This window comes from Haliotis rubra, unplaced genomic scaffold (genome assembly GCF_003918875.1).
Source record: "Haliotis rubra isolate DU_JTF1 unplaced genomic scaffold, ASM391887v1 Scf1358, whole genome shotgun sequence".
NCBI classification, from domain to species: Eukaryota; Metazoa; Mollusca; class Gastropoda; order Lepetellida; family Haliotidae; genus Haliotis; species Haliotis rubra.
The window spans coordinates 47,880-64,996 of NW_025765290.1; the positions used below are offsets into that span (position 1 = coordinate 47,880).

The 17,117-nt window shown below is 43.1% G+C and overlaps 1 protein-coding gene across 1 annotated transcript in view; it reads right to left on the bottom strand.

Moving 5' to 3' along the window:
* Positions 1–17,117, bottom strand: part of LOC124268036 (D-beta-hydroxybutyrate dehydrogenase, mitochondrial-like) — a 43,085-nt gene that overhangs the window by 18,069 nt on the left and 7,899 nt on the right. The window lies entirely within an intron of this gene.

Consider the following 17,117-nt stretch of genomic DNA (forward strand, 5'->3'; position numbering starts at 1 on the left):
ACAGTAAAAACCCGCTCCTGATGACCTCCTACTCATGACACAATCTAAACATGATACTGAATTTGACATTAACAGGTTTGAACGTGCAATTATTTAGGTGTTGCGGTAGCCACCAAGATTCCTCTTGCCTCCTTTATACCACTTGAAGACGAAGCTGTGTTTTGATTAGATATGACATGTGTTCATGGCCCCTTCTCCAGGAGCACTTAGTTGGGGGAAACATGAATCATGTTAGGAAGGAACATTAGTTTCTCTCACTGCTTGACAGAGGTATACTGTTTTACGTCACCTCGTACAGACACTCGCCTCTATACTGCTGGTGGTAGGATGTGTGTGGTTGTGTCATCTAGTAATAAGTGCCGCCCTTCACAGTCAGTTGTAACATTAAAAATACACAGCAACATCACTGAGGTTTCCGAATGTCACTTTTACTTTTTCTGCCCTATTGAAATTGCTTGCTTCTATTTGTAATTCTTCCTTGAAACGTATGTAGGCTTAATATCCACCGTCTTAGAAAAAACATATGTGCGTCATTTGTGGTGTTTATAATGAATGGAAAGGTCTAGCGATATAGAGGGCCTTGAAAATTGCTGACTGCATGAAGGTTTATTGCTGCTTGGAACAGGGGATGGTAAGGTAGCCCTGTGTTTGAAACGTACGCTCGTCATAACCGGGACTCTTACAGGGACCAGACACGCTGGATGTCGTCGTTTAAACGTCGCGTAGACGTTGAATATATACAAACCATTCACATGTTGCACATCGACGTGAAGCTGGTTCCCAGTGCTAACTGGTGATATCATCAGAATGTTAACAGGTTCGACGCCGTGGCGAGTGGAAGCCGGAGTTACAATCTGGGAGGTTTGATACCCAGTATAATGACGTTATGGTGCTGGACTATCGCTTGGGGTGGGGGTGGTGGTAGGGGTGGGGAATAAAACAGTACCCACTCAGTCTTACGTCACAACACACCCAGGGGGTCAGATATGCACCCGTTGTCATAAACATCATCAGTGTAAGTTCTTTAAGTCGGTATGATGTTAAACATTTTTCACACAAAAAATAATCGTTTACATGACGTAAAGTTTTAACCTAATACCCAGTACTCATATGTGATTGTAAGGTTACATTATGTTTTTTTTCTGATATACCTAGCCAGACATGACTGACGGAGACCGTGTGTCGTATGCAACATTGCCTGGAAGGGCGTCAGAACATTTCTGTCAAATCAGGGTTGACGTTTTAAAGTTATATGCATGTTTTCATTGTGCTATGAGATGACTGGACTCCAGACTGACCTGCTGGGTGAGTTATTCAGCTCCACATAACCTGCTCGTCCTACCTGTATCACGTGTCGACTCCCCTTAAACTCTCCCCCTGGTGTGAGTCACTACACATGCAGGAAAACCGTAGACGTTATAGTGGAATACTACAGCTGAGACACGTTCACAGAATGATTATTCCGTGTGTATGACAAGCAATGTTAACCTATCCAATGTGTGGTATCACAAACATTGGTTACTATAAGTAATGTGTGGTATGACAAGCGATAGTTATTCAAGGTAGTGTGTAGTTTGACAAGCGATAGTTGTACAAGGTAGTGTGTGGTATTACAAGCGATAGTTGTACGGGGTAGTGTGTAGTTTGACAAGCGATAGTTGTACAAGGTAGTGTGTGGTATTACAAGCGATAGTTGTACGGGGTAGTGTGTAGTTTGACAAGCGAAAGACAAGGTAGTGTGTGGTATACAAGCGATAGTTGTAGTGTGTGGTTTGACAAGCGATAGTTGTACAAAGGTAGTGTCATGTTTGACAAGCGATAGTTGTACGGGGATAGTTGTAGTTGTAAAGGTAGTGCAGTTTGACAAGCGATAGTTGTACAAGGTAGTGTGTAGTTTGACAAGCGATAGTTGTACAAGGTAGTGTGTGGTATGACAAGCGATAGTTGTACGGGGTAGTGTGTGGTATGACAAGCGATAGTTGTACGGGGTAGTGTGTGGTATGACAAGCGATAGTTGTACAAGGTAGTGTGTGGTATGACAAGCGATAGTTGTTCGGGGTAATGTGTAGTTTGACAAGCGATAGTTGTACAAGGTAGTGTGTGGTCTGACAAGCGATAGTTGTACAAGGTAGTGTGTGGTCTGACAAGCGATAGTTGTACAAGGTAGTGTGTGGTATGACAAGCGATAGTTGTACAAGGTAGTGTGTGGTATGACACGAATTGTTTACAATAATTAATTAGTGGTTTGACAGGCGGTGGTCTAGCAAGCAATAGTTGCATTATTCAATGTGTTGTAGAAATGTGGATATTTTGAACTTTGAATCATAAGTGCCAGTATGGACACAGTGATGGAAATGTCATCCAAGAAGTGTTCCCTTAGTCATGGTGATGCTATCCGACAAGTTACTATTACTCGACATTCCCTTATCAACAATGGACAGTTCCCCTGGATGGGCACTTGACCCTTTGGTCGCTGTAGAGCAATCGCCGCCGACAGCGACGCGTCAAACAGAAACACTTGGCGGCAATCCTCGCCTCTATATATGGACACAACAAGCCTTCATATCCATGTATATGGCTGTGACGTAACCATGACGTCAAAAAACGGCCCAATTGTTCCCGAGTTAAGTTGTTATGAATGAAACCGATCCAGTTACGTTAGCAACCGAGTATAACTTTGACCTTGACGGTTTGAGAGGTTTCTGTGTAAGGCCAATCCTTTCTTAACATCGATTGACAAAAGGGTCATCTTCGTCATGATAGCACTTTTCAAAGAAAGATCATGATGCATGCAGCGTATATTAAACTGGGGTTGATATTTCAAGCGAGAACCTGTATTTGTTAAACATCACGTGCATGTCTCACTATCCACGACCGAGGAGTCACCATATTGACTTTACATTGAAAGAAGAGGAAGCAGTAAGGTTATTACGAGACTACCCACTTCAAATGCTGCCGACATTCCAGAGTTTCGCAAGATTAGTAGATAACAGAGAAATAACACTGAAAACGGAACCCTATACCTAGAGGAACACACAGGAACACACGTTTCTGTGCACCGTCGTGCTTCTGTCGTATGGTCATTCCTTGTCGAAAACTGGATTATCACCTATCCGTACCTTGAATCTGAGTTAATCAACAGAGAAAATTACCTGTATAAAATATATCCCGAATGCGCACACTGACTGTCTGTCTATTAAACAAGCATATACTGTACAATAATTGATACTCGCAGAATCACAATATCACACATGAGTTAAACCAGCATTGATGGATGCTCGTGATGTCCGGCATTGTCTGGTTCTGAGTCAATGTCATAAACACCGATGATATAATATTATAACGGTAATATTGCAGTCTCAAACACGAACACGTGCTTGTATCAGCATGGCTCAAGATGGAGCTGCCTACCGGTCTTCTGATGTACAATACGGCACGTTAAATTGGTTAATCTGGCTAGGTATTCTCGAAACGTTGTAGCCCATTTTTAACACATTGGCTGCGATCAAAGTTAAGAATTCTTAGGGCTACGAACGTTTCGAGAATAAGGGCTGGTGTTAACGTGGTGTTAACGAATTCGAAATCACCATCATAAGGTTCTGGCTCGTCCAAGGGGCGCAAATCTAAACTATTTATTACGGTGCTGTAGACACCTGTGCTAGCACGTTACTGATGTCGTATGTCCATCTACTGATTTAACATTAATTACAAAATTTGCAAGAGTGAGTTAATGAAAATATTATTCCACCAGTTTTAGCATTGTTGCCCATGCAGGTAGGGACACAAAGCATAAGTGTCACACTTGGTATATGGGAGATAAGACCTGTGACGAAGTTTTTATAACATTTAACTACTCAATCGCACGTTTATATTAAGGAAGCAGTGGTACCAGGTAACGGGTTAAGTGCACTGAGAGTGCATGGTACAGACTGTGCTCGTTACCCGACTGGTGGAGCTGACATAAGAGGAGGGAGATTACTAGTACAGATGGATGTTGCGATACAGATACAACGTGCTCCGTCTGCAAATGTTTTTCTACTTGAATATTTCAGCTATGATACCTGTTTGTAAGGTCCTGGGCTACACCGCGGTGCATGCACTGAATACACGGGGAGGTTGTATAGGATATCGGTTTACCTCGCAGGCCCAGTTGTTGCTTAAACACACAGAGCATATGGAGTTATACCCCAAGGTCTCCATAGTCGCATTAATGTGAAGGACAATCTCACAACAGAAACGGAGATACAAGACAAACAAACAAATAAAAAAAGGCCCCCAGAACAAACATACGACAACACAATATGTCCTAAAGTACTATAGTTATGAAGTCGGACACTGTGTTGTAGCGGAGATGGGCTACTGAGGTCGGACACTGTGTTGTAGCAGAGATGGGCTATTGAAGTCGGACACTGTGTTGTAGCGGAGACAGGCTATTGAAGTCGGACACTGTGTTGTAGCGAGATGGGCTACTGAAGTCGGATACTGTGTTGTAGCAGAGATGGGCGGAGACATTGAAGTCGGACACTGTGTTGTAGCGGAGATGGGCTACTGAAGTCGGACACTGTGTTGTAGCGGAGACAGGCTACTGAAGTCGGATACTGTGTTGTAGCGGAGATGGGCTATTGAAGTCGGATACTGTGTTGTAGCAGAGATGGGCTATTGAAGTCGGATACCGTGTTGTAGCGGAGACAGGCTATTGAAGTCGGATACCGTGTTGTAGCCGGACGTACCAGGTGTTGTAGCGTGAGATGGGCTACTGAAGTCGGATACTGTGTTGTAGCAGAGATGGGCTACTGAAGTCGGACACTGTGTTGTAGCGGAGATAGGCTATTGAAGTCGGATACTGTGTTGTAGCGGAGATGGGCTACTGAAGTCGGACACTGTGTTGTAGCGGAGATGGGCTACTGAAGTCGGACACTGTGTTGTAGCGGAGATGGGCTATTGAAGTCGGATACTGTGTTGTAGCAGAGATGGGCTATTGAAGTCGGACACTGTGTTGTAGCGGAGATGGGCTATTGAAGTCGGACACTGTGTTGTAGCGCAGAGATGGGCTATTGAAGTCGGACACTGTGTTTGTAGCGGAGATAGGCTATTGAAGTCGGATACCGTGTTGTAGCGGAGATAGGCTATTGAAGTCAGATACTGTGTTGTAGCGGAGATGGGCTATTGAAGTCGGATACCGTGTTATAGTGAAGATGGGCTACTGGTGCTGGATACCGTGGTGTAGTGGGGAAAGGCTGCCAGTTCATGAGTTACCGTGTTTTAGCGGAGACAGGCTAAAAACAGAGACTAGTTGTTAGTCTAAGGCTATTGGAGCCAGATACCGTGTAGTAACTAGAGGATATGCTACTTGTGCCGGATACTGCCATGCAGCAAGGGCAGGCTACTAGTTCATGAGAACAGTCTACTGGTGCCAGATACCGTACTGTAGGGGATACAGACTTCTAATGCATGATACTGTGTTGTACGGAGTACCAAGTACCCGTACCTGAAACTGTCTGGACAGATATAATTGCGCGGTAACACCAACATATTAAAAACATCACTTTGGGATGCTGACTCGGTACTGCGACAAATAACACCTGGAGATATCCATACATCGTCCTCGATTGTCAATACTAGTTTCGATCGCCTCGAGATAGATCAATTCCGGAAATCGATAACTTACACATCAGTTAACCCACTCCGTGCAGCAGCACTGACTCCTGATGGACCACCCGTGATTTGGGCTATGCGGTGTGAGGTATGAGCCCTGGACAAGCATTTGAAACCATAAAACGTTGTCATTTGTTATCTGGGTACGAGTCAATATCAGAAGTAGGCCGTGTCCACCGTACTATCTGTTAACTTGGTTACATTACAATGGAACGCCTACACCCCTCAAAGTGAACTCACCCATGCTCAGTAATAACGGTATCCCTTGGGTACTCTCCAACTCACCGCTCGTGGATGATCAGTAAAGGTGAACACGTACTTGATTGGAATAAGTCGATTTTAATTATATGTTTTTATAGTGGATGTCCTAGATTTTAGAAATAGTGCAAGTGAGAACGAAGTCCAAAGAGGATCAAGTGCAATCACCCAGTTTTTCTCGTTTTGAGCAAATGACCATTATTTGTTTGAGTGGCATTCTAGAAGTTCTTGATATAGGGATGACAAGACTTTATGGATGATCAACTTCTTTATTTTGACAATGGCGACGTTTCATGTTTGAAAACGGTATAAGAATCTATACCGAAACGTCGCCATTGTCAAAATAAAGAAGTTGTTCATCCCCAAAGTCTTGTCAACCCCAAATTAACATAAATTTGAAAGCAAGCTACGTCTGTAGTACGACTATAGTCTATACTCTGTACACGTCGATACATACACACTATATACAGGTGTCTTCTTTAACGAGACATGACGATATATCAACGATTTATTTGAATTCCACGTAAATTCATAATCATTCATTACGTCATTTCAGTTGAACCAGTAAATGTTTACAGAACTAATTGAAAATCGTAATGCTCCAACCGTAATCCATCACATGTACCAGTAAATATGTCGCCGCCAGCACAGAGAAACACGCCGCCTGGGGCTGTCACGTGGTGAGTGCAAGGTAAACACGGGGTGGTTCATTACAGGTATCAAAGAATCAAGCACGTCTAGCCGCATCGGGTGTGTGATACCCGCACTGCCACCCGGAAAACCTCTGTGGAAGGTCTAACTCGAAGCATATGTGTATGTCGAAGTATGTATCGCGTCCTAAAAGTGTACATAGGTATTCTTCTATACATCGACATACATTATTTCTGCTCTTTCTCGCAGGATATTTCTTTTCCCAAGTATCTCCATCGTACAAAAAGTGTTCATTTCTTTTCTTCTATACACCAGCATAGTGGTTAAAGCGTTGGCTCGTCACGCCGAAGACCCCACATGGGTACAGTGTGTGTCCCCCATCGAGATATTGCTGGAATATTGCTAAAATCGGCGTAAAACTAAACTCATTCACTCACTCTTATTTCTCGAAGTATATGTGTGTATTGAAGTATCTATCCCGTCCCAAACGTATTCACATATACTGTCATACACACAAGATATTTGTATATTCTACCCCTGTTGTCTCGAAACCGTTACTTACCTCGAGGTATCGACCAGTTCTTACGTGTGTCCACATTATCTTATAAACAGAAAGAACATGTCATGTTCGTGCTACACCGCAAAGTCTTGCTACGTATATAACGTCTTCAAAACATCTGCTTCCTCGAAGGTTACACGTATCTTGAGGTTACCACGCTACCGATGGATGGCGTTTAGGCTAAATTCCCTGAATTCATACCAATACACTGTGGTATGGACAGTATGATCAATGACATCATCAGTAATAGTGAGTTATTAATGTGAAGGTACATACAGCTACCAGGACTGCATCAGGTAAACGAGTCTGGTTCAAGCTTGCTGAATCCCTATATCCAACTATTTACCAAAGTAAATCAAAGAAGGGCGGTTGGGTAGCCTAGTGGTTAAAGCGTTTGCTCGTCAAGCCGAAGGCCCGAGTTCGATTCTCCACATGGGTACAATGTGTGAAGACCATTCCTGGTCTCCCCCGCTGTGGTATTGATGGAATATTGCTCAAAGCGGCGTAACACCACGCTCACTCTCACTAAATTAAGAAACATTTCTTGGGGCAGTCCAATTTGAAAGTAGATAAAAACTAAAGTTATTAAGATCTCTGACAAACACAGAATCTATTCCGATATATCATCATGGTGTGTTTATGTGCACCCGTCGGACAGTGATGACATCCGGTTCTTAGTGGATGTTCCCGTCAGATCTCAGATCAGTTACTTCAAAGTATGTCGAACACGACTCCCTCACACCTTACAAAAGAACACACAGTTCACCCTCATCAAACTATTCCGTGGTTTCAAATTACAAAGGGTATCAACTCTTTCCCGTGCCGAGAGCATAAATCTTCAGATCACACACAATAAAGTGAGGTGATGACTGTGACGACACATGATACCTCGGAGATGGTGTGTGGACACGTACCCATGTGATAACCGATGTTGGAATGTGACGCAGTAGGTCAAGTACATGGTCAAGGGGAGACACTGACCTCAGGCACACTCGGGCTACACATCCACCAGCTCCTTCTGCGCAGTAATGACGTGTCACAGAGTAAATAAGATTTATTACAAATGTGCTGATCTGACAGAGCGATGTCGTAAATTGTGGTAAGTGGCTGCCAGAGACTGACAGAGCCTAATGACCTGGGATGGTGGGCGCTGTAGGCGCTATTGATCATACCAGCGCCATGACCTTGTACACCGGACTGGAAGGAGCAAACGCATCCCATATCTGCAGTTATTGCACGGCGCTGAAGATTATTTCTAAGTTGCCAGTGCAACACTATTATGAACAATAAACGACATCGTTCTTCCCATAGAATAGGCATTACAAATATATTTTTAAAAGAAAAAGTACCTGTTCGTGCTGTTACATATGAATGACATAAATAGGACGTATTGTTTATAATAATAATATAATAGTCCAATTTTATAGCGCCATTCCAGGATGAATATCTTGCTGAAAGCGCAATTATTATTACCCGGGATAACCCAAGCTGCCTGTGAGGCGCTAGACAGTTAATAGCCACATGCCTTATCCCACCGGGTACCCATTTTCTGCTGGGTGATCAGAGGCAATTATGAACACTCACTTGCCTAAGGTGAGACCACATGTATCACATGCGCTTAGAAGAACTGGCTACCTGTATCCAAGAGTGTGATACGTACATACTTTAGTGCACAACTGTGTCTCACACACCGTCCCCACATACTAGCGCTACAGTGTAAAGTGTACGATAACACTAACTATCCTTCAGCAGTCAGTCCTAACTCTGTAGGCAGCAGGCAAAACATGCAAGGTGTTAACTGACGTATGTGTACATGAACGAGTCATCGACATTCCTTCTCACAGAGAAGTGTTGCGGCTTCATTAAATGGCCTTTGCCTTGTGTGTTGTTTCTCAATTCTGCACTAACCCCACCCCGTCCCCACCCCACCAGTCTCAGCCCCCACCGACCTGCTCCCTCCCTCCTTCACCCCTTCTCTGTTGCCTGCCTGCATCCCAATCTCCCAGTGATGGACCCTAGTCATGTTTCACTAGGATTTGTAAAGAAAATATACATACAGTGGCGAGTGTTGTCTATATAGGCTGTACGTGAAGCTGCGCCAGAACTGTCAAGTTTGAGGACAGTCAGCTGCTGGAGTGAAGGCTGTATTTATATCCTTGGTTTAGTTCTCTGTAGAATCATAAGTTTACTCCCTGCGTGAGTTGTGGTCGCATTGTTCACATTCTGACGACATGGGGTGTAACGTGGAAAGGGCGGCGATACGGGGAAGCAACACAACCGCGAAATATGCCCCAGCAAGAAATTCGAGGGAAGTGAGGTGTAGCGATTTCATGGAGGTGGAGAGTGGAATATAACAATGGACTTAAAGTAGAGATTTCTTATTATTGAAAAAGTGATGTGGCTGTTATTTCACGTATGCTTTTATTTAATGGTACGCTCGGAAGATCCGAAACAGGTACTTTTCCGGTAGCTTGGCAAGGGCCGCTAAGGTGTTTAGGTGGTAATGTAAGGGTGGGGCAGGGTCTCGGATGGTATAGGTATATACGGATAAGAACAGGTAGGGTATTTGGACAGAGGTGGATGTTGTGGCGGGTGGTATAGACGGATAAGGACAGGTAAGGTATTTGGACAGAGGTGGATGTTGTGGTGGGTGGTATAGACGGATAAGGACAGGTAAGGTATTTGGACAGAGGTGGATGTTGTGGTGGGTGGTATAGACGGATAAGGACAGGTAAGGTATTTGGACAGAGGTGGATGTTGTGGCGGGTGGTATAGACGGATAAGGACAGGTAAGGTATTTGGACAGAGGTGGATGTTGTGGCGGGTGGTATAGACGGATAAGGACAGGTAAGGTATTTGGACAGAGGTGGATGTTGTGGCGGGTGGTATAGACGGATAAGGACAGGTAAGATGGTAAGCGTTATAGCTGGGTGAGGACAATTAAAGATGGGGTGGGATTACCCTGGAGGGATAGGACAGGGTGAGGGAGGAAGTAGGTGTTAGACAGGGTAGTATAACGTGGTGCGAGGTGGCCGGAAAGGGTGATGGTCATACGCGGATCTAGAGGAGCCCTGGTTGTAGCTGTCGTAGGGCTAAGGTGACCGTAACTCCCATAAATTAACACCCGTAAAGATCCGGGTTAGAATTGATCTGAGTAACCCATGCTTGTCGTGAGAGGTGACTAACAGGATCGGGTTTTCAGGCTCACTGACATGGTTGACACATGTTATCGTAACGTAATTGCGTAGATCGATGCTCATGATGTTGATCACTGGATTGTCATATCCAGGCTCGATTATTTACAGACGGCCCTTATATAGCTGGAATATTGCCGATTGCGGCATTAAACAACAATCAACCCATACTTCAGCACAGACTTAACGGCTGCCGGTGGGCCAAGATCGCTTTGTGGGTCGAGTACTGGGGCGGTAGGGTGTACTAAGGGTGACAGGAAAGTGTGGATGGGCTGGAGATGCTGTGGATGGAGTAAGAAAACCAGTCTTGGGTATGGTTGAGAGTTGTGTTTCAGTAGGCCGTGAGTCAATGTCACAACAACCAACAGACCCGGCACAGCAAAACGCCAAATACAAAGACATTTAACTTGAGGCCTATTCATGTGTAAAATATACTTTTTTACTATTGAATTAGCTTGACATGCATCGAGATACGCCCACGTGCACATACATAATCGTGTACCTTCGTCATAGCCATCCACATACATTAGTCATTTGTCAGATTAGTTGAAAGTATCAAGTTTCAAACACACGCCCAAAAACAACCGAAAGTCATTTCATATGGGAGTGTCTGCCAATCTCAGTACAACCTTCGCCGACGACCACGGATTAAGTACCTGCTCTACATGTCTGTCCTAATGCATGCATGCGTGTCCTTACAACCAGGATTGTACCAGGTCAAAATGCATTGCTCTTCGTGAAGACGATCCTTATCAAGCAATTGTAGGCAAGACATGCAAAATGCTCTGTGACTTATATACTGGCTTTATTAGACTAACAACTAGTCTCTGAAATGAAAATATTTTACAGAAAAAAAGATCATAATGCAGAAAATGAAATATAATGAAAAGGAGCTCTGGGACTTTCTTCATTTCAGATGACTGTGGAAATCTAGACTTGCCACATATTCTACACTTGCATGGGCTTTCTTGGATATATTTGTTTCAGGGTCTGTATGACAGACTATGGCTTAATGTACACGCAGTTCAACGCGAAGAATATATATGTTACTAGCTAGCATCAGTGTCTAATAATGACAACAATAACGACAAGCATCATCATCATCATCATCATCATCTATATAGCACATAAGGCTCTGTATCTATACCGAGCACCCCTTGTCATGTCCTTGTTTCAGGAAATCTGGTAAATGTTATAAACAAGTGACATATTGTAACTGCAAACAGATTTATGTAACTGTGTCTGAGGGTCTCGGCACAAAGGAGAACGCTGTGAAATATTGAACACAGCCTGTGACGCCCGCTGCCGGGACCAACGTCCTGTCATACACTGGCGGGTAGTATTCCCATGGCCCTCGTCGGCTCTGTCGTCATATATTATTTATTTCACAAAATGACGACTGTACCTGAACACAGATTTACCTGATTGTTGATAACGATTTCTTGAACGGCTTTTTACAAAATGAAATGAATCGTACTGTGTGATATGATATGGATATGTTATGAGCAGTAGACATTCAGATGTTTATGAAATGTATTGATTCTCAATATCTACTCAAATTATTGAAGGAAAGTGATGATAAAACGGGTGAAGTTCAAGCCCTCCTCAAGTCCGGACCGTGTTAATTCAGTCTGTCAGGGAGTAACGATTTAATGAGATGGGTTGCCGGGGTTTGAGATTAAGATTTAAGTTTATGAGCTCACTGTGTCCCTCCCGACAAGAACAGTTGTTCAGTTATTATATTTAGATGAAGGGGCATAAGAACTGTATTTTGTGGACGACTGTCTGAAGGGAAGGGCACGTAATGCATCTTCCAACAATGCGTGGCAAAAGTAGTTGTAACAGTAACAATTAAAACACACATGAGTATTTCTTGAGATCACCCCAACAATCAAATGGTTGCTTCCTTACCGCTTGATATATCGCATATTCATGGCAAACGTTAGGTTGGGTGTCAATATAAACGATAAGGGTTTGCTATGTTGACAAAAATGCCCCACGTTAACAGATTCCACTGTTGCCGAGAGCAACTGGCTCTGATCCAGGTAGAAGAGGGAGGTCAAACGTTAAGAGGGAGAGATTTATAGAGACCTTCAGCTAGGCGAGGGCTCACCAACAGTTCATCAATAACCTGAGGTTAATTAAACGGGAACTAGACAATGCCGAAAAAAATACACCGTTCACAATATGTTCTTCCCTCGAATCCAGTACTAGTGACCCCCTATTCGTCTTTAGAAATAAGCAGTCGTGCTTGGTATGTTTACTTTACGCTGACACATCTAAACTGTTCTGTTGTTATTGACATACATGTCTAAAGTGCGTGTAAACTTTCCTGCTGTACCTCAGTATGTTAGCCCCACACAATCGCTACCGAATATCTGCATTTGATATAATCAAGTAAATCTGTTTAATATATTAAAAGCTGCAAATGATATAAAATATAGGAGCAAAATGTCATTAGTATTGCATAATACATTGTGAAATAAAAAATTACATGTTATCATATTACTGTTACATTTTAAATCTACAATGTCAGAACACGTAAACAGCAAATACTCTCCGTGCCTCCATGGCGGTTATCTACGGTAGTGTTAACCAAACACTCGGATTACACCTATATATATCACCACCAAACCTCTCGAGTCTTATCTCGGGGGTCTAATGCCCGGACAAGCACACTTCCATTGGGCTCATGGTTTGTAATTTGTCATGTAAAACGGCTGACCCTTTGGACTCGGCTGTCTCCGTATCAGGCCGAACATCCAGGTACTGGACAGGGTTTGGTTACGTTAGGTCACTCCAACATGTGTATTTGTTCTACGTATATACATCCAGGCGGAACGGTAGATCATGTTTCTGTCCTCGACAGAACATGAGTGATTAATGATTTTATTTATTTATTGACTTTATGTCATTCTTTCAGGTAACGATGTTAATATAACAAATATGAAATTGATCTATTCATAAGATAGTTGAATGTTTTTACGATCAGGAAATCACGATAAAAATATATATCAGTGAAACATTTTTGTCAGATTATCTAGATATTTAGGGTCATAGTTTTACTGCAGAAGATGTTTGGTTTTGCAGGTGTACAAGTGAAAACATCCAACCTACATGCAAGACCAGTCTCTTACCAAGAGGTCATTGTGCACAGGTCATTCAGCTCATTAACTACACGATCGGGGTTCTCTCGGTCATTAACATCCCTTCATAGACTCTCCTCCTTGGCCACAGTTAGCCTAGCAGTAACTGGACATCCAGTCTGATAGGGTTAGTTATCGGGAACTATGACCATAGTCCTACAGCTATCTGACCGTGTGCCCCTTACGTTTGATAACTACCGCTGTGTGGAATGTGCCTGGTCATGCATTCGGAAGCGTGTCAAATAGCTTCTCACGGTTGACGTATAAATAAGTACATCTGTATTACTAGTCACTTCAACAGCCCCAACATGTAAACTTAGACGTACATATTGGTTGTAAACTTCCGGTGGTCACTTCCGGAAGTCAGTCTCATCTAACTACTCTACTCTACTCGGCGTTAGGTTCTAGTTCATACCTCAAATTACGGACACAAGAAGAGACTGAAGGTTTGGGCGTTCAAATACTTAATATATGACTATGTAAATAGGGAGTGTGGACGATCAATATTGTGAGAGTGGTGACTATGAGGAATGTATGGTGACACTGATGGGTGCCGTGCCAATGGTGAAGAGGTCTTTGATGGTAATGGTGTTTATTGCCGTGATGTCGATTATGGTGATGTGATTGTTGTCATATTTTAGTCATGACACCAAAGCGAATGACTACAGTAATTCCTATCTTGTAAGTCTGAACCACGACTTACATGAACAATTCGGCTGTGTTGAGAAAACCGACGTTCTGAAGTCAATGTTGTGGAATATTTACACGATGCAACACTTCAGTAGTCCGTCCCATTATCGCCAAGTTCTCTGAAAACAGTGCTTACGTTCTTCATATCTGTTTATCAGCGCACTACTGAGTCATTAAAATTGTTAAAAATTCTTGACATTAGACTCATTCACCGCTAAGCGTGTTTTCATAGGGCCTTTTACCAGAGGATGACAGGTAAATTAACACACACTTTCCAAACTTTCTCTCTGGTAATTCGTTTACCCAAATTTCCGGAAATGTTTACTCTTGTGATTACAACACGTCAAGAGGTGTCGAATTTAATAACAGATATTGCCTTATAAGCAGACATCTTCATGCCGTGAGAGTGAATTCTGTGGTGGCGGGCACGTGTCTGCAGAGAGACTTTCACTGTCATACTTGACATCCTACTCAAAAACTACAAACCAGAAATAAAGAATTCACATAATCGCTACCTAGGAACGAGTCAAGATGGGTCACACGCCTTTCCATGTTGACCTACACGAACTTTATAAATGAAATTTGAAATTTGAAATCAAATATTTCTGCAAAATCAAGCTGCGATTACCTCTTTCAAGAAACTCATTTCACGTTCAGTTACCGTTAAAGAGAGATCTAATAATAGGATATTTAATGAAGCGATGCTTTTACAGCCAACAATTTCCACGGGCACACGTACCAGTTATAACGCGGCAAGCATTCTGAGAGGCACTCGTCTCGGGTGCAGTGTATACTCAGGAGCTCGCTATATATTAATTATCATAATGGGAGTAGTTTTATTGCGCTGGTTCCTCTATAAAGTTATATGCTCAAAGCGATAACATTATTACCCCCTGCCAACTGGTCGTATTCAACGCACGCTGACTATGAGGCGCTACAACGGTAACAGTCACATTGCCATCTCATCCCCCGGGTACCCACTCATAACTGGGTGACAGAGTCATGAAACAAAGTCACTTGCCTAAGGCGACACAACATGTCTTACATTTGGCAAGGTAACAAACACGGTCACCCAGTGTTAATTTCCCTCGTCCCTTCTTCAAATCGGTAAGGTGGCAATTCTTACCACCCTGCGGAATAGTAATGATGCTATAGGAATAGTCATGTTGCTACCTACTGTCGGCAATTCTTACCACCCTGATGCTATAGGAATAGTCATGTTGCTATCTGTTGTCGCAATTCTTACCACCCTGATGCTATAGGAATAGTCATGTTGCTACCTACTGTCGGCAATTCTTACCACCCTGATGATATAGGAATAGTCATGTTGCTATCTGTTGTCGCAATTCTTACCACCCTGATGCTATAGGAATAGTCATGTTGCTATCTGCTACCACCCTGATGTTGTAGCAATTCCTACCACCCTGATGCTATAGGAATAGTCATGTTGCTACCTGCTGTCGGCATTCTTACCACCCTGATGCTATAGGAATAGTCATGTTGCTATCTGCTGTCGGCAATTCTTACCACCCTGATGCTATAGGAATAGTCATGTTGCTATCTGCTGTCGGCAATTCTTACCACCCTGATGCTATAGGAATAGTCATGTTGCTATACCTGTTGTGCTATAGGAATAGCAATTCGGCAATTTACCACCCTGATGCTATAGGAATAGTCATGTTGCTACCTGCTGTCGGCAATTCTTACCACCCTGATGCTATAGGAATATAGTCATGTGATGCTACCTGCTGTCTATCACCCTGATGCTATAGGAATTCTGCTATCTGCTGTCGGCAATTCTTACCACCCTGATGCTATAGGAATAGTCATGTTGCTATCTGCTGTCGGCAATTCCTACCACCCTGATGCTATAGGAATAGTCATGTTGCTACCTGCTGTCGGCAGTTCTTACCACCCTGATGTTGTAGGAATAGTTATGTTGCTATCTGCTGTCGGCAATTCTTACCACCCTGATGCTATAGGAATAGTCATGTTGCTATCTGCTGTCGCAATTCTTACCACCCTGATGCTATAGGAATAGTCATGTTGCTATCTGTTGTCGCGATTCTTACCACCCTGATGCTATAGGAATAGTCATGTTGCTTGCAATTCTTACCACCCTGATGCTATAGGAATAGTCATGTTGCTATCTGTTGTCGCAATTCCTACCACCCTGATGCTATAGGAATAGTCATGTTGCTATCTGTTGTCGCAATTCTTACCACCCTGATGTTGTAGGAATAGTTATGTTGCTATCTGCTGTCGGCAATTCTTACCACCAGCCCTCACGTCTTAATCTCCCCAGATAATCCACGCAACCCTATCGATATTCCTCGCGACGTATCTCAACCTGCACAACTGGATAGCATCACACGCAGTCGGGCGATACACCAACTCGGTTGTTTCATTACAAGATAAAACAAGATTTTCTAATTACATGCTGCCTTCCAGATTACAAACAGAGGACGATGTCGGCACTCTTCATTAATGACGTAAAAACCTTGGTACCGTCGAATCCGACATATGTAATACTCCACACAGCGATTAGAACACACGCGCCACCTGTTCCCACTTAGCATAAGCTGTATGAGAAATGAACTCTAAACAAAAATACCAACACGTAAGATATTTAGTCTTCGACAGGTTTCCAAGAATGATACAAACAGTTTACAAACAAACTGACACTAGCCTTGTGGGTAAAGCATTCACGAATGGAGCTAAATAGTACATATACGTATACACTCTATGATACAACGAAACCCATTCATTTGTGTGTGTGTGTGTGTGTGTGTTAGGGCATGCGTGCGTGGATGCCAGAGCGCGCGCGTGTGTGTAAGAGAGAGACAGAGAGAGAGAGAGAAAGCGCGCGCGAGAGAGAGAGAGCAATAGCAAAATGATACATTTGCATATCTTAGAAGAGCCTGCCAAAGCTGTGAACATGTAATGTTGTTTTTTTATACAGTT